This window comes from Pongo abelii, chromosome 2, assembly GCF_028885655.2.
Source record: "Pongo abelii isolate AG06213 chromosome 2, NHGRI_mPonAbe1-v2.0_pri, whole genome shotgun sequence".
Classification (NCBI taxonomy): domain Eukaryota; kingdom Metazoa; phylum Chordata; class Mammalia; order Primates; family Hominidae; genus Pongo; species Pongo abelii.
This window is the reverse complement of record NC_085928.1, coordinates 169522028-169536844: the sequence shown is the minus strand read 5'-3', so window position 1 is coordinate 169536844 and position 14817 is coordinate 169522028. Positions and strand designations below refer to the sequence as shown.

The following is a 14817-nucleotide window of genomic DNA, read 5'->3' as shown; positions in this document are numbered from 1 at the left end:
ACTGCAGAAGTTACAGCACAGTGCATAAGTTCTTAGTTAAGATGGAAAGGCATTAAATTTATGGGTTGAAGACATGAACAGAAACATGTTTCAGTTGATGGCAATTGCATTCAGTACTACCCATGGTTTCAGGCATCCACTGGGGGTCGTGGAATGTGCCTTGGTGGATAAGGGGGGAATGACTGTACAATCACACTAACTGGTTTCATTTAAATTCATGACCACTAACCTCAAGCGTGCCCTCGGCACTGCCTGGCCCTCTCTACATTTCTCCTGTCTGTTTACTCCCACACTCTCCCAGACAACCACAAAACTCCTTGAAAGACTTGTCCAGACTTGCTGTCTACAATTTCTCTCTCCCCTTTATTCGCCTTTGAACACTTTCCAATCAGGCTTTTGTCTTCACCATGCTACACCATCCTAAATCTTCCTCAACTAGATCTATGAGCAATGTTCAACATAGCTGGCTTCTAAGACAACGTTCTCCTCTGGTTCTTTTCCTTCATTAAAGGCTCCTCCTTTGCTCATCCCCCATTTCTTCTACTTTTACTCACTGGAGCTGTAGTCACTAACTACATGTGGCTATTTAAACTGAATAAAATTAAAAGTTCAGTTTTTCAGTTGCACTAGCCATGTCTTAAGTGCTCAACAGCCACATATGTCTACTGGCTGTTGTACTGGACAGTGACGATAGAGAACATTTCCATCTTGGAAGAAAGTTCTATTGTATAACACTACACTACAATATCCAAGGATTAGTCCTTAGAGTTCTTCTCAATCTAAACTCACTTTTTGGGTAAGGTCATCCATTTTCTTGGCTAGTCACTTGTACCTCTAGCCTAGACCTTCTTCTGAACTTCAGACTCCTTTATCCAACTACCTACTCCTCATTTCCACTTGCATATTTAACAAGTATCTTAAAGGTATCGTGCCTAAAAAATAAACTACTGATCTCTCTCAACCCTGACCTCCTAACACTCTTGCACCCACAATCTTCTTTTCTTACTTTTCTTCAGATTTCAGTTACTTTACTTCCCACTCCTATAAACTCAAATTCATTTCATTTCAGACAAACTGAAAGTTAAATATTTTAAAATATTCTATACCATATTGATAAACTCATTTGAAAATATATACATATACATTTTTCTTTAAGGATCTGTGTGTAATCATAATTTGTAGAAATTTTAATCATTTCATCTCACAGGAAGAAATTATAATTTCAAGTGTTTAGGCTTAGTGTCTGATTTATCCTTAAGTGGAATAAGTTCCTAATACTTATTTTGATTAAGGTAGGGTTGTGGGGGCTGGAGGTGGGTTGTAAAAACACCTTTATTCTAGAATTGGTTCTGCTCCCTTACCCCTCAAAATCACTTTAAACTACAGAATTAACTTTAGGGTTGCTCTTTTGGGGCCATAGAAGTCTTTTTTTCAGAATGCTCACTAGGAGTTTGGTCAGAGGGGTGGGAAGAGCCAACAGCAGAGTTCTCCTGGTTGCCAGGTGTGTGAGCCTTGTAACCTTGTACAGCTTTCATTCAAGTCTATGTGATCCCCCCAAAAACTGCCAGAAATATCTGGCCAATCTCAACCAAGATCAACTGGCTCTGGGAGACATGGCTCCCAGGATCTGGTTACCTGAGCCATCTGGCCTGTAGCTGGGAATATCATGCAGGAATGAGCTGGGGGCTAACCCTCATCCTCTGAGGGCTACGCCTCACCTAAGGGTGACAGGAAGATGGAACCACCTGCAGAAGAATCTGTGGAAGGCCCCAGGCACCAGCTCAGCCACCTGGTGGCTTCCCTTAGGCTACTGGCCTGCAGTACAAAGAATGGAAGTCAGTCCTAGATATACTGCCTGGTCTAGAGTCAGGGCTTAATCAAGAGGACAAACTATTATTATCTCTACACTTTCCAGTCCCCATAAATTCCTTTGAAAAGTAAAGATTTCTCTACTATGAAAACATTCCTTATGAAGCAGTTTAGGGAAGGGGAAATGTTTTTTTAACTGGAGCCACTGGTGACCAGAACATGCAAGTGACAGTCAAGCAGATAAAGAGCAGTGCCATTTACTTTTAGTAGTGATGCTGGGCTTTTTTCTTTCTGTTTTTGTTTTGTTTTTTGCCTCAGAAGATTTACATATATGGGTTGGGGAAGGTAGGTGGTTTTAAAATACGTCCCTAAATTATTTGATATTCTTCCCTTGAAAAGGAGAGCTTAATTCCCTTCCCCTTAAGTGTGGGCTGGATATAGTGACTTTATTCTACAGAAACAAAAAGCAGAAGTGACATACCTGCTACCACAGAGGCTAGGTCAAAAGAGGCACAGCAGCTTCATCCATCCATCTCTTTCTTCCTCTCTCTCTCTCCCCCAAGCCCCCACACTCTTTCTTTCTCTCTGATCACCACCATTGGGGGAAGTTATCTGCCATGTCATGAAAACACACAAACAGCTCATGGAGAGGGCCACGTGGTGAGGAACTGAGGGCTCCAGCCTCCAGCCATGTGAATGAGGAGGACCCTCCAGCAGCCCCAGTCAAGCTTTCAGATGACTGCAGCCCCAGTGCACATTCTGCCTGAAGTGTCATGAGAAATTCTGTGCCACAAACACCAGCTAAGCAGCTCTGGGATTCCTGATGATCAGAAATTGTGAGATAGTAAATGTTTGTTGTTTTAAACTGTAGTAAACAATTATTTATACAGCAAGAGACAACTAAGACAGAGGGTAAGGACCACACAGTTAATTTTTTTCAATTAAAATTAAGAACTTGGAATACATAATTTTGTTAATCTACAAAAGCCAAATGCTGTCAAAAAGGAAAAGGACCTGTGATGTGACCATGGACTAGAGCAGGGCCTCCATGCTGGACACAGCTGACCTTTGCTCTGTGACCTTGGGCAGGCTGCTCCAGCAAGTGCTGCTTGCAGTATGAAGGCTGCATAAGATCAGGAGTGCAAAGCCCCTGGCACAGCTCCTGGTGCTGATGACAGACAGCATGCTGGTGGCAGGGGCAGTGGTTCCCTGCCCCAGGCTTCCCTAAGGTCACACAAAGGCTCTGCTGCTGGCAGGTGGCCCCACTGGCCCTGCAGATTCCCAGGCAGTGCTCTACCACGGCTCCACAGTGGCCTTTCCTGGGGAGGATGACACAAAGCTGAGGTGATTAGTAAATCCTCAGAGGGGAGGTAGGGGAGAGAAGCTGGTGACAAAATCTCAGGAGGTTTCCAAGTGATCAATGCTGCACTTTGCCTGCTCTTTTCTACTTTGAATCTCAGAGTGTTATTGTCCCCACTTTAAAGTCTACCCAACTATTTGTTTACAGCTTTTCAACCACTTTCTTTCCCCAGAACTTTAGCATTAGGCACAGCACTCTGGGGCCATATGATAAGAGCATAGAAGGTGCTACTTTGGTGTAAAATGCCTTCTTCATCTACATCATTTGAGGATGCATGAAATTTCCACACCACTGCAGCTTACTCCTCGACCCACACTCCTGTCCTGCTTGGGTATCAGATATGCGGGCTTTGTGAACACTCCTTGGCTGATTATTGTGGAGAGGACTGTTGTCTGACTTGAGGGTCTACCTCTAGGCTTCAGTCTACAGCAGCTGCTGATGGCCTGTCTCACCATTGGATAAATGAAAGGGGACTGCATGTTTATTTTTAAGTTTGGGTTTTGGGCTGTAGCCCACTGTAGGTGGATATGTGTAAAAAGGAAAATCAAAACAATGAGGGCCCTAGGGAGGGTCTGGGAAACATACTTTATTCCCAAGGCCGTTCAAACCAAGGCTTAGACTTAGAGCCTGTGATTGGCAGGTCTTGCACACAGTAAGAATACAGTGACAAAAGCACAATGAGGAATTTCACCAGAAGGTAACAGGTTACACTCCATTCCTTCTCTGTTGTCGGAAACAAAACAAAACAAAACAAAACAAAAAAAACTCTAGCTGAAAAGAAGTATTAATCTAGTCAGTACTTTGCCAAAGGGTCCCATGGGTTAACTTTAATCTAATCTAATTAGTAGAAGAAGGTATTCTTTTTTTTTTAGTAATCCATGAAGAAAAACAAGCCAAAGTTCAGGCATTTTAAAAAGTCAGCTGCAGAGGTACAGATATGGGCAAACACCCAGAGTGGCCACACAAAAGTGAGGAAACTGTTTTAAACCCAGCTAAGCACTCTAAGTGGTTCTCTTTCACTGGAAACCAGATGCAATTCAGTGTCCAGGTTGCTTTATACCACACTGAAGTCATTAGAATCTGCTCAGTGCTGCTGTCATTGACAATGCACCTCTCCTCGACCCCGCCACCCGCAGCCCGCCACCCCACCACCCCACCCCATTGCTTGCTTTTCTCCTTCAGACTTCACCAGCCATGCAAAGCAATCATTCTTAGTCTGCAAAAGAAAATTCTTTACCTAAGTATTGGTTATATTTCTGATGTTGATGGGTGGCTATTAGCTTAGTTTTATTCATTATAGGTATTTAATTCCTTCATTTAATCCACGCATATTTATTAAGCGCTTGAGATAAATGCAGCATGGTAACAGGCTCAAGGAATACAGAGATAAGACACAGTCCCAGCCTTAAGGCAAAGATAGACACATAGACAAAGAATTATACTATATATCATATTTATATTATTTATTTATAGCACAATATATATAATTGGTTAGGGCTCTAATCAAGCCTGGGGGTCAGGAAAGATTTTCTGGAGTGGCTGATGTCTGAGCTCTGCGTTTCAGTGATGAGTAGGAATTAACTGAGCAAGAAAGAGTGGACAAAACATTTCAGCAAAGGGTACCACAAAAACAAAGGCATGGAAGCTAGAGACAGCATGAGTTAGGCAGGTCAGCAGACTGGTTTTGTTAGAGTACAAGGGAGTGGTAAGAAATGAGACCAGAGGTCAGCAGGGCTGATACAGGAGTTATGTAATGCTGAATTTATATTAGGCTTTACCCTGAGGAAGTCATTACAGTGTTTGAGAATGAGACACACCTGAATAGGCAGTCAGGTAGGTAGATTAGGAGAGGAGCTTAAAGAGTACAGGATCAGAGGCAGATGCCGGGCTGGCTCCCCTCTGTAATCCCAGCACTTTGGGAGGCTGAGGCAGGAGGATCACTTGAAGCCAAGAGTTTGAGACCAGCCTGGGCAACAAAGCAAGACCCCCATCTCTACGAAAATTAATTTTTAAAAAGCCAGGTGCTGTGGTGTTTGCCTGTAGTCTTAGCTACTTTGGAAGCCAAAGCAAGAGGATCCCTTGAGTCCAGGAGTTTGAGGCTGCAGTGAGCCATGACTGCACCACTGCACTTCAGCTTGGGTGTCAGGGCAAGATCCATCTCAAAAATGGATAAATACAATACATTTTAAAAAAGGACCAGAGGCTGGCCGCGCAGTGGCTCACACCTGTAATCCCAGCACTTTGAGAAGCCGAGGCAGGTGGATCACTTGAAGTCAGGAGTTCAAGATCAGCCTGGCCAATATGATGAAACCCTGTCTCTACTAAAAGTACCAAAATTAGCCTGGTGTGGTGGCATGCACCTGTAATCTCAACTACTCGGGAGGCTGAAGCAGGAGACTCGCTTGAACCTGGGAGGCAGAGATTGCAGTGAGCTGAGATTGCACCACTGCACTCCTGCCTGGGCGACAGAGCGAGATGCTGTCTCAAATAAATAAATAAATAAATAAATAAATAAATAAATAAATAGGACCAGAGGCAGAGAGACTATGTTGAGGTTGAGGTGAGAGTTAATAGCATTTGCAGAACGGGGGTGGCATCTGGGATGGGAAGGGGAGTGATTCGAGACACATTTGGAAGGTAAATTGGCAAGACTTTGTGACTGATGGGTTATGGGAAATGAAGACCAGGTAGGAATCATGGGTGTGTTCCTGGAGACCACCACCATCATCTGACGTGGAGAGAACTGGCATAGAAGGTGAGAAGATGATGATGAGTTACGAGTTACTTTTGAACATACTGCACTTAGGAGAGGGTTTAAATAATTTATTCTCCTACTGTCTTCAAAAGGTAAAAGAGTATATACGGTAAACTTAACTGTGGTCTAAAATGAAAGGTAAAGGAGTATATACGGTAAACTTAACTGTGGTCTAAAATGAAAGTGGAGAATGCTGTTGTTAATGGGCGACATCACTGATGCATCATAGCACTCCTATTCCCACAGCCCAGACATACCTTCGGCATCCTTTTCAACATATCATTTCATCCCCCCAAGGTGTCAACTATAAGTTCCAACACATGATGGCTACTACTGTTCCAAGGGAGAGTGTATGCCTTGGAAAGCCACGTTTCTCCCCAGTCTAAAAGCTTGACAGAGTAACATTCTTTAAAACATACATGTCTTGAACACAGATTTGGAGGTATCCTTGAGGTAAATTACAGCTTACCAAATGTAAATAACCAAAAACACATCGATCATGAGTGCCAGAATCACTGGGAACTCTTCCGATATTTCTGAGAGTCCTAACTTGGTTTAAGGTTAGGGCAGTGCAGACCATGGTAATCAATACAGTCTAATTTTAAATTTATTAACTGTCCATTATGGGATGGGACAGGGCTTCTCAACATGACTCCAGCAAGATCCAGGCTTATGAACGCTCCATGGAGGGTGTCCGCAGCAAAGAAGTCTTCCTGATGGGTTCAGATGATTTGGATTACACCCCCTCCTTAAGGAACTCAGAAGGAAAAGCAACATATAAAAGACTGAGAAATCCTCAGAAATCAATTAAACTTAGTTTGGCCTAGTGTCACCCAGACTTACTTGGCCATGAAATCCTCCTGTCACATGACACTCATGAAGAGCCCCTGAAATTAGGATCATTTCAATCCTCAAAGCATACCCATTTTTCAAATGAGAAATACAACTTCTAGAATCACAAAGCCACAAAACTGGCAAGGGAGATCTAAAATCAGATCTTCTGGTTCCAGCTTCAGGGCCCAATTCATAGGACTGCAGCTGAAGAGGACAGTTAGCAGTGAAGATGAGAGCTGATACCTGGGCTACACACCCACTTTACAAACAGAACATCGGGGGCCCGGCAGTATCCCTACTCGGCAAAATGTGTGGCACATGGGCCAGCTACAGCTTTCTGGGGGCTCCCCATAAGGGCTGACAGCTCATCCTGTCTTTCAAAGTCCACCACCATTGCCCTTTTCTTTTGTAGCCACTATAAAACACTACTCTGTTTACTCTCTGCTATACCCACGAGAGGAATTCTGGCCTTTAGGGCATTTCCTGTTGCCTAGAAACCTTATAGATCATTGGGTGCAGGAAGCTGACTCTGGTAGAGATTCACAGGCAGGAAGTTTATTCAGAGTGCTCTGGGGGCAACACCTGTGAGGGAATACAGGCAGTAAGACAGGGCAGAGGGAGAGGTTGAATTCTGATGCAGCTGCAAACAAAAGCCTGACTGATCCAGGAGGATGCTCTGCAACGGGGCTGGGGCTTCAAAGCGGATTCAAGCCGGGTGAAAGGGCCAGGCCTTCATGTCCCAGCATTAACCTGTCTTTGGATATGGATTGCTACTGCTCCTACCTTGGGCATCCTAGTTCTCCTCAGCCACAGGCAATTCCAAAGAGAGTCTCAGCTGAGCACTGTCAGCTGCCAACATTAACAGCAGCTGAAGAAGGAAGTCCTTCCCTCCTGGAAGCGGGTGGAGGGAGTGCTGTAGATCTGGGCTGCCTGACAGCATCTTCTGCATTGCTCAGGGCGTGCTTCCCACTCATCTCTCAGGTCTGGATAGTTGTCTGTTTTCTATAGATGCTGCTAGAATCTAGAGTCTGGGCTGTGGCCTCCATTATATTAACCCTAGCTTTACTATGCTTCATATTAGTTTTATCTTGGTACCTATAAAGCTTTCCAAAAGTTTTATATTTCTCTTGTATCCTAGCAGGGTTTAAGGAAGTGATCAATAATCAATATGGATATAGAGGAAAGAGTAAGAGATTTGGAGCCTGAACTCCTAATTTTACTTCTTCTTCTTCTTCTTTTTTTTTTTTTTTTTTTTGAGATAGCATTTCACTCTGTTGCCCAGGCTGGAGTGCAGTGGTGTGATCGCTCCTCAGTGCAGCCTCAAACTCCTGGCCTCAAGTGATCCTCCCACCTCAGCCTCCTGAGTAGCTGGGACCACAAATGCACACCACACCTGGCAAATTTTTAAACCTTTTGTAGAGACGGGGTCTCCCCAGGTTGCCCAGGCTGGTCACAGACTCCTGGGCTTAGGAGATCCTTCTGCCTCCTGGGCTCAAGAGATCCTTCCTAAGTGCTGGGGTTACAGGTGTGAGCTACTGCACTCAGCAATCACAGAACTGCCACTTATGGATGTATACAGTTACAAACATCACTTAATTTCTGTGAATCTTAGTTTCATGATTTACAATATGGGAATTTTAAAAAGCCCTATTTTACCCAAGCTCCAGTGTTACTGTGAGAATAATAAGATGGTGAATTGAAAATGCTTTGTAAAGTAAAAAAAGCTAGAGCCAGTGTTTCACAATAGTGAGTACAAAATAGATAGCTGCTATGGTTTGAATATGGTCAGCTCCCTCCAAAACTCATGTTGAAGCTTGGTCCCCAACGTAATGGTGTTGAGAGGTGGTGGAACCTTTAAGAGGCATTTGGTTGAGGAATCCACCCTCAGAAAGGGATTAATGCCATCTCTTAGTCACTGAGAGAGAAGGCTGTTATAAAGCAAGGCTGCCTCTCATGTTTTGTCCCTTTCTGCACACTCCTGCTTTCCCTTCTGGTTCTTGGCCTTTCTCTGCCATGTTGTGATACAGCACAAAGCCCTCGCCTGAAGCTGAGAAGATGCCAGCACCATGCTTCTTGGACTTCCCAGCCTCTGGAATTGTGAACCAGACAAACCTCTTTTCCTTATAAATTACCCAGTCTCTCAGGTATTCGGTTATGGCAACAGAAAATGAACTAAGACAACACCTATTAAAGGAAAAAAATATCGAGCCAATACATGTAAAACTAGGTGTAAATTCCTTTTGCTAATAGCACTTATACAAATCCAAGTGAATTTACAAAATATAAACAAAAATAGAATACAATTAATTTCAACTAACAATACTGATTATTGTGCCATGTGACGTTGTTTTATTGGCTTATATACATATGGTACTGACTGTAAGGACAAGGTTCATTTGGACTGGATATGCATGTCATGTAATAATTCGGTTTTCTCCATTGTTTCCACTGTGAAACTGTTCATTTACACAATGCATCATTTGGCCTTAACATAGAAATATCATTTATATATATTAAGTACACCTCCACTTGTTTAAATTTTCCATTTTATTTGGCAATAAGAATATGTATCATGAGTTCAATTTGGCCTTATGTATCAGAAAGTCCATATAACAGTGACTTGAAAAATTAGGAACAAAAGAAGTGCAAGACTTACACACTGAAAACTACAGGCTGGGCGTGATGGCTCACATCTGTAATCCCAGCACTTTCGAAGGCCAAGGTGGGTGGATCACTTGAGGCCAGTAGTTCGAGACCAGCCTGGCCAACATGGTGAAACCCCGTCTCTACTAAAAATACAAGAATTAGCCAGGCATGGTAGCACGTGCCTGTAATCCCAGCTACTCAGGAGGCTGAGGCACAAGAATCGCTTGAGCCTGGGAGGCAGGGTTACAGTGAGCCGAGATCATACCACTGCACTTCAGCCTGGGCAACAGAGCGAGACTCTGCCACAAAAAAAAAAAAAACCTAGAAAACATTTCTAAGAGAAATTATAAGAAGAAAGATCTAAATAAAGGAAGTGGAAGTCTCAGTATTATTAAAATAGCAATGCCCCTCAACATGATCTATAGATTCAACATAATTCCTATAAAAATTCCAGCAGGCTTTTGGGCAGGAATTGACAAGCTGATCCTAAAATGTATATGGAAATGCAAAGGACCTAGAAAAGCCAAAACAATCTTAAAAAAGAACAAAGTTGGAAAACTTAGACTTCCCAATTTTAAAACTTACTATAAAGCTACATTAATTAAGACTGTGTGGTACTGGCATAAGGGTAGACATGTAGATCAATGGAACAGAATTGAGAGTCTAGAAATAAAACTTTACATTTATAGTCCATTGATTTTTGACAAAGGTGCCAAGGTAACTCAATGGGGAAAGGACAGTCTTTTCAACAGATGGTGCTGGGACAACTGGATATCTGCATGCAGAAAGATGAATTTAGATACCTCACACTATCCACAAAAATGAACTCAAAATGAATCATATGCCAAGTGTAAAAGCTAAAACTATAAAACTTGTAGAAGACAGCAGAAGATCTTTGCAACCTTAAGTTAGACAAAGAGTTCTTAAACACAACAGCAAAAGCATAATCCATGAAAGGAAAAACTGAAAAAATGGACTTCATCAAAATTAAAAACTTTTGTGCTTCAAGAAACATCAGTAAGAAAATGAAAAGCAAGTCACAGTCTGGGAGAAAATATACACAAATATTATTTCTGGTAAAGGATTTGTATCCAGAATATATAAAAATCACTTATAAGTTAATAATAAGACAAGCCAATTAAAAATGGGCAACAGTTGAATAGGTATTTCACCAAAGAAATATGAATGGCTAATAAGCATTTGAAAAGGTGATCAACATCATTAGTCGTGAGGTAAATGAAAATTAAAACTACAAGGAGATGCTATTATACTTCATGCCCAGTAGAAGGAATATAATAGAAAGACAAAATAATTTTTGATAAGAATATGAAAAAACCGTAAGCCTCATACATTGCCGATGGGAATATAAGATAGTGTGCTTACTTTGGAAAACAGTTTGGCAGTTTCTCATCAAATGAAACATAAATTTACCATATGATCTTGCAATTCCTCTCCTGAGAATCTACCCAAGAGAAATGGAAATACACATCTACACAAAGATGTATATGTATTCATGCAACATTATTCATAAGGTCTAAAAAGTGAAAACAATCCACATGTTCATCAACTGGTAAACAGACAACCAAAATAGAATACAGCCATACAATAGAGTATTATTCAGCAACAAGAAGGAACTACTGTTATGTGCTACAGCATGGAAGACTATCAAAAACAACGTTAAGTGAAAGAAGCCAGATGTAAAAGATTGGATATTCTATGATCCCATTTATATGAAATGTTCAGAAAAGGCAGATTTATGAAGACAGTGGATCAGTGGTTGCCTTGGCCTGGTAGTAGGAATGAGGATAGATTGCCAATGAGCAAGAGGAATGTTTTGGGAATAATCTAGATTTGGTTGTGGGGATGTTTGCACAAAACTATGCTTACTTACTAAAAATCACTGTACATTTAAAACAGGTGAATTTGAGGCGGGGCGTGGTGGTTCATGCCTATAATCCCAGCACTTTGAGAGGACGAGGTGGGCAGATCACGAAGTCAGGAGTTCAAGACTAGCCTGGCCAACATAGTGAAACCCCCTCTCTATTAAAAATACAAAAAATTAGCTGGGCGTGGTGGCACATGCCTGTAATCCCAGCTACTCGGGAGGCTGAGGCAGGAGAATCGCTTGAACCTGGGAGGCGGAGGTTGCAGTGAGCCGAGATCACGCCACTGCACTCCAGCCTGGGCGACATTGTGAGACTCCGTCTCAAAACAACAACAACAACAAAACAGGTGAATTTTATGGTATGTAAATTATATCCCTTTGGTTTATTTTTTTGAGACAGGGTTTCATTCTGCCACCCAAGTTGGAGTTCAGTGGCGCAATCTTGGCTGACTGCAACCTACGTCTCCTGGGCTTAAGCGATACTCCTGCTTCAGCCTCCCAAATAGCTGGGACTACATTTGCGTGCCACCATGCCCCAGCTAATTTTTGTATTTTTTGTAGAGACAGGGTTTCGCCATGTTGCCCAGGCTGGTCTCGAACTCTTGGGCTCAAATGATCTACCTGCCTTGGCTTCCCAAAGTGCTAGGATTACAGGCATCAGCCACTGCACCTGGCTATAAATCATATGTTAATCAAGCTATTTTAAAAATTAGCTTCTTTTTTTTTTTTTTTTTTTTGAGATAGAGTTTTGCTCTTGTTGCCCAGGCTGGAACGCAATGGCACCATCTCGGCTCACCTGATGGTGGGAACACAAATTAGTTCAACCATTGTGGAAGACAGTGTGGCAATTCCTCAAGGATCTAGAACTAGAAATACCATTTGACCCAGCCATCCCATTACTGGGTATATACCTAAAGGATTATAAATCATGCTACTATAAATGCACACGTTATGTTTATTCTGGCACTATTCACAATAGCAAAGACTTGGAACCAACCCAAATGTCCATCAATGATAGACTGGATTAAGAAAATATGGCACATATACACCATGGAATACTATGTAGCCATAAAAAAGGATGAGTTCATGTCCTTTGCAGGGACATGGATGAAGCTTGGAACCATCATTCTAAGCAAACTATCACAAAGACAGAAAACTAAACACTGCTTGTTCTCACTCATCAGTGGTAGTTGAACAATGAGAACACATGGATACAGGGCAGGGAACATCACACACTGGGGCCTGTCGGTGGGGGTGGGGGGCTGGGGGAGGGATAGCATTAGGAGAATACCTAATGTAAATGATGAGTTGATGGATGCAGAAAACCAACATGGCACATGTATACCTACGTAACAAACCTGCATGTTGTGCACATGCACCCTAGAACTTAAAGTATAATAAAAAAAAGAAAGAAAAAAAAAAAAGCTTTTTTTTTTTTTTTTTTTTTTTGAGAAGGAGTTTCACTCTCGTTGCCCAGGCTAGAGTGCAATGGCGCCATCTCGGCTAGCTGCAACCTCTGTCTCCCAGGTTCATGCGATTCTCCTGCCTCAGCTTCCCGAGTACCTGGAATTACAGGCATGTGCCAATATGCCCAGCTAATTTTGTATTTTTAGTACAGGGGGGTAATTAGTTTATTTTTTGTATATAATGAAGTGTCTGCAGACAGCCACACCCTGGGCTGGTATAACGAGGGGTTTTTTGTAGTCATTAGAGACCCAGACTCCTTATATCTTTGCCTCCACCACTGCTAGTATGTGTTCTTGCCCTCATGGTCATATCTCAACTTCCTTCCTGGCTAGATGAGGAGAAAGACTGGAGAGTGAGAAAGACATTGACCATTGCTTCTTGACCTTTTGTCTGAGATCAAATGTAGTACCTGCTCTTACCAGCTTAATACCTGATATGTCCTCTATCTATCTTAAAAGTCAGCCACTTTAAGGATCTTTCTGGGAAGCCCCATCTAATAGCTCAGATATCATGAGCTAAAACCTTGCCACATGAACATTTGTAACTGCAAGGGAGTCTGAGAAGCATAGGACTATTGCTGATTCCAGTCAAATTAGGGTTCTGTTAATAAGGTAGAGGAGAAGAATGGATATTGGGTAAAGTAGCTTGAAATCTCTGGGGGTTGAGAAACACTTTTTGGTGTCAATGTAAACACAGATAGAACCAGCATTACTTATATCATAGAGCAGTCCTTGCTTATAAGGTGATGAACCAGAATATGCTTAATATTAATATGTTCCTATCAAAATAAAAACAAAACAATTGAATTTTTAGTGAAAGCATAAGGGCTCCAGAGAAGCTATCTCTTATTCTGTTGAGAAACACGAAGCTGAACAAATGTTCCTTGTTGTTTGTATTTTTATTTCTATGACAACAACTTGAGGGCTGAGCCATTTGGTATAGTAAGAAGAACAGGGCTCTTGAGTTAGAAACGTCTGGATTTAAAAATTGGCCACACTGTTTAGCTATGCTTTGGGCACATTGCATAACTTAGCTAGGCCTCAATTTCCTCCTCTGTACAAGTAGTACCTGCCTTACAGGGTTATTGGGAGGACTTAAGAAGGCAGCAGGTGTAAACACCTGCCTGTGTGTTTGCTTCTCTCCTTCACAACTCACACTGCAGTGACACAGCCCTGTCTCATGCACCAGCAAAGAACAAGTCCTCATTTTTTTCTTGGCAAAATTAAACAGCTGTCCAGCTGTATTTTCCCCACATTTCTCATGCTGAGAATTTTTCCCAAGAGAATTTTCCTACTTAGAGATCATCTATTCAACACACACACACAAACACACACACAAATTATGATGTGGGGCAGAGGGAGTAAAACAAACAAAACCCACTGAAGATAAAATTAACACATGGAGAACAAAATTCTAAAAATACTCTTATTTTTGTACCCAAAGTTTTGTAATCTTCCTAATAGCTAATCTTTTTACAGAATCAGAGAGATTATGTACTTGGCACATTAAGAAAGGTAGGTGACTTGTCAAGTGCTTGTGAAAGCAGGTGTGCAGGTGGGTTGGCTGGCATGAACCCCAGGTCATCCATTACTTGCCCATTTATTCATACATCAGTGTGACTAAGCCAGCGTGGAGCCTCTTCCATCACTTTCTCCCCAAAGCACAAATACAGGTTAAAACAGGGGACTGTTGAAATGGGTGGACTGTGATAGACTTACAACTCTTAAGTGGTTTGCAACTTCAGTAGCTTTTAAAAGTCTCTGTTAAACACTGACTGAACAAAATCCTTATTTCTGCAAGAATGCAATGTATCCCAAAGAAGGACTCTGAAGCAAAATTGTGAAATCTGTCAACTGAAATGTAGAACCAGTATTTAGTATCTATCTTTATTCTCTACAAAGTAACAAAAGTGTAATAATGACGATCTTCATAACACATAGCATTTAGTTTACATAATTAAGAGACAAGTGCAGGCTGGCAAAACTGATACAATACTTTAGGGCACAAGGTTACAGTGTGGTTTTCCAGTCACTCTTTTTCAATGATTGGTTTTTTTTCCCT

At 41.9% G+C, this 14817-nt stretch overlaps 1 protein-coding gene and 1 pseudogene across 6 annotated transcripts in view; one reads left to right on the top strand and one right to left on the bottom strand.

Moving 5' to 3' along the window:
• Positions 1-14817, bottom strand: part of SCHIP1 (schwannomin interacting protein 1) — a 138365-nt gene that overhangs the window by 75475 nt on the left and 48073 nt on the right. The window lies entirely within an intron of this gene.
• On the top strand, positions 13127-13281 carry LOC112132967 (U2 spliceosomal RNA; annotated as a pseudogene).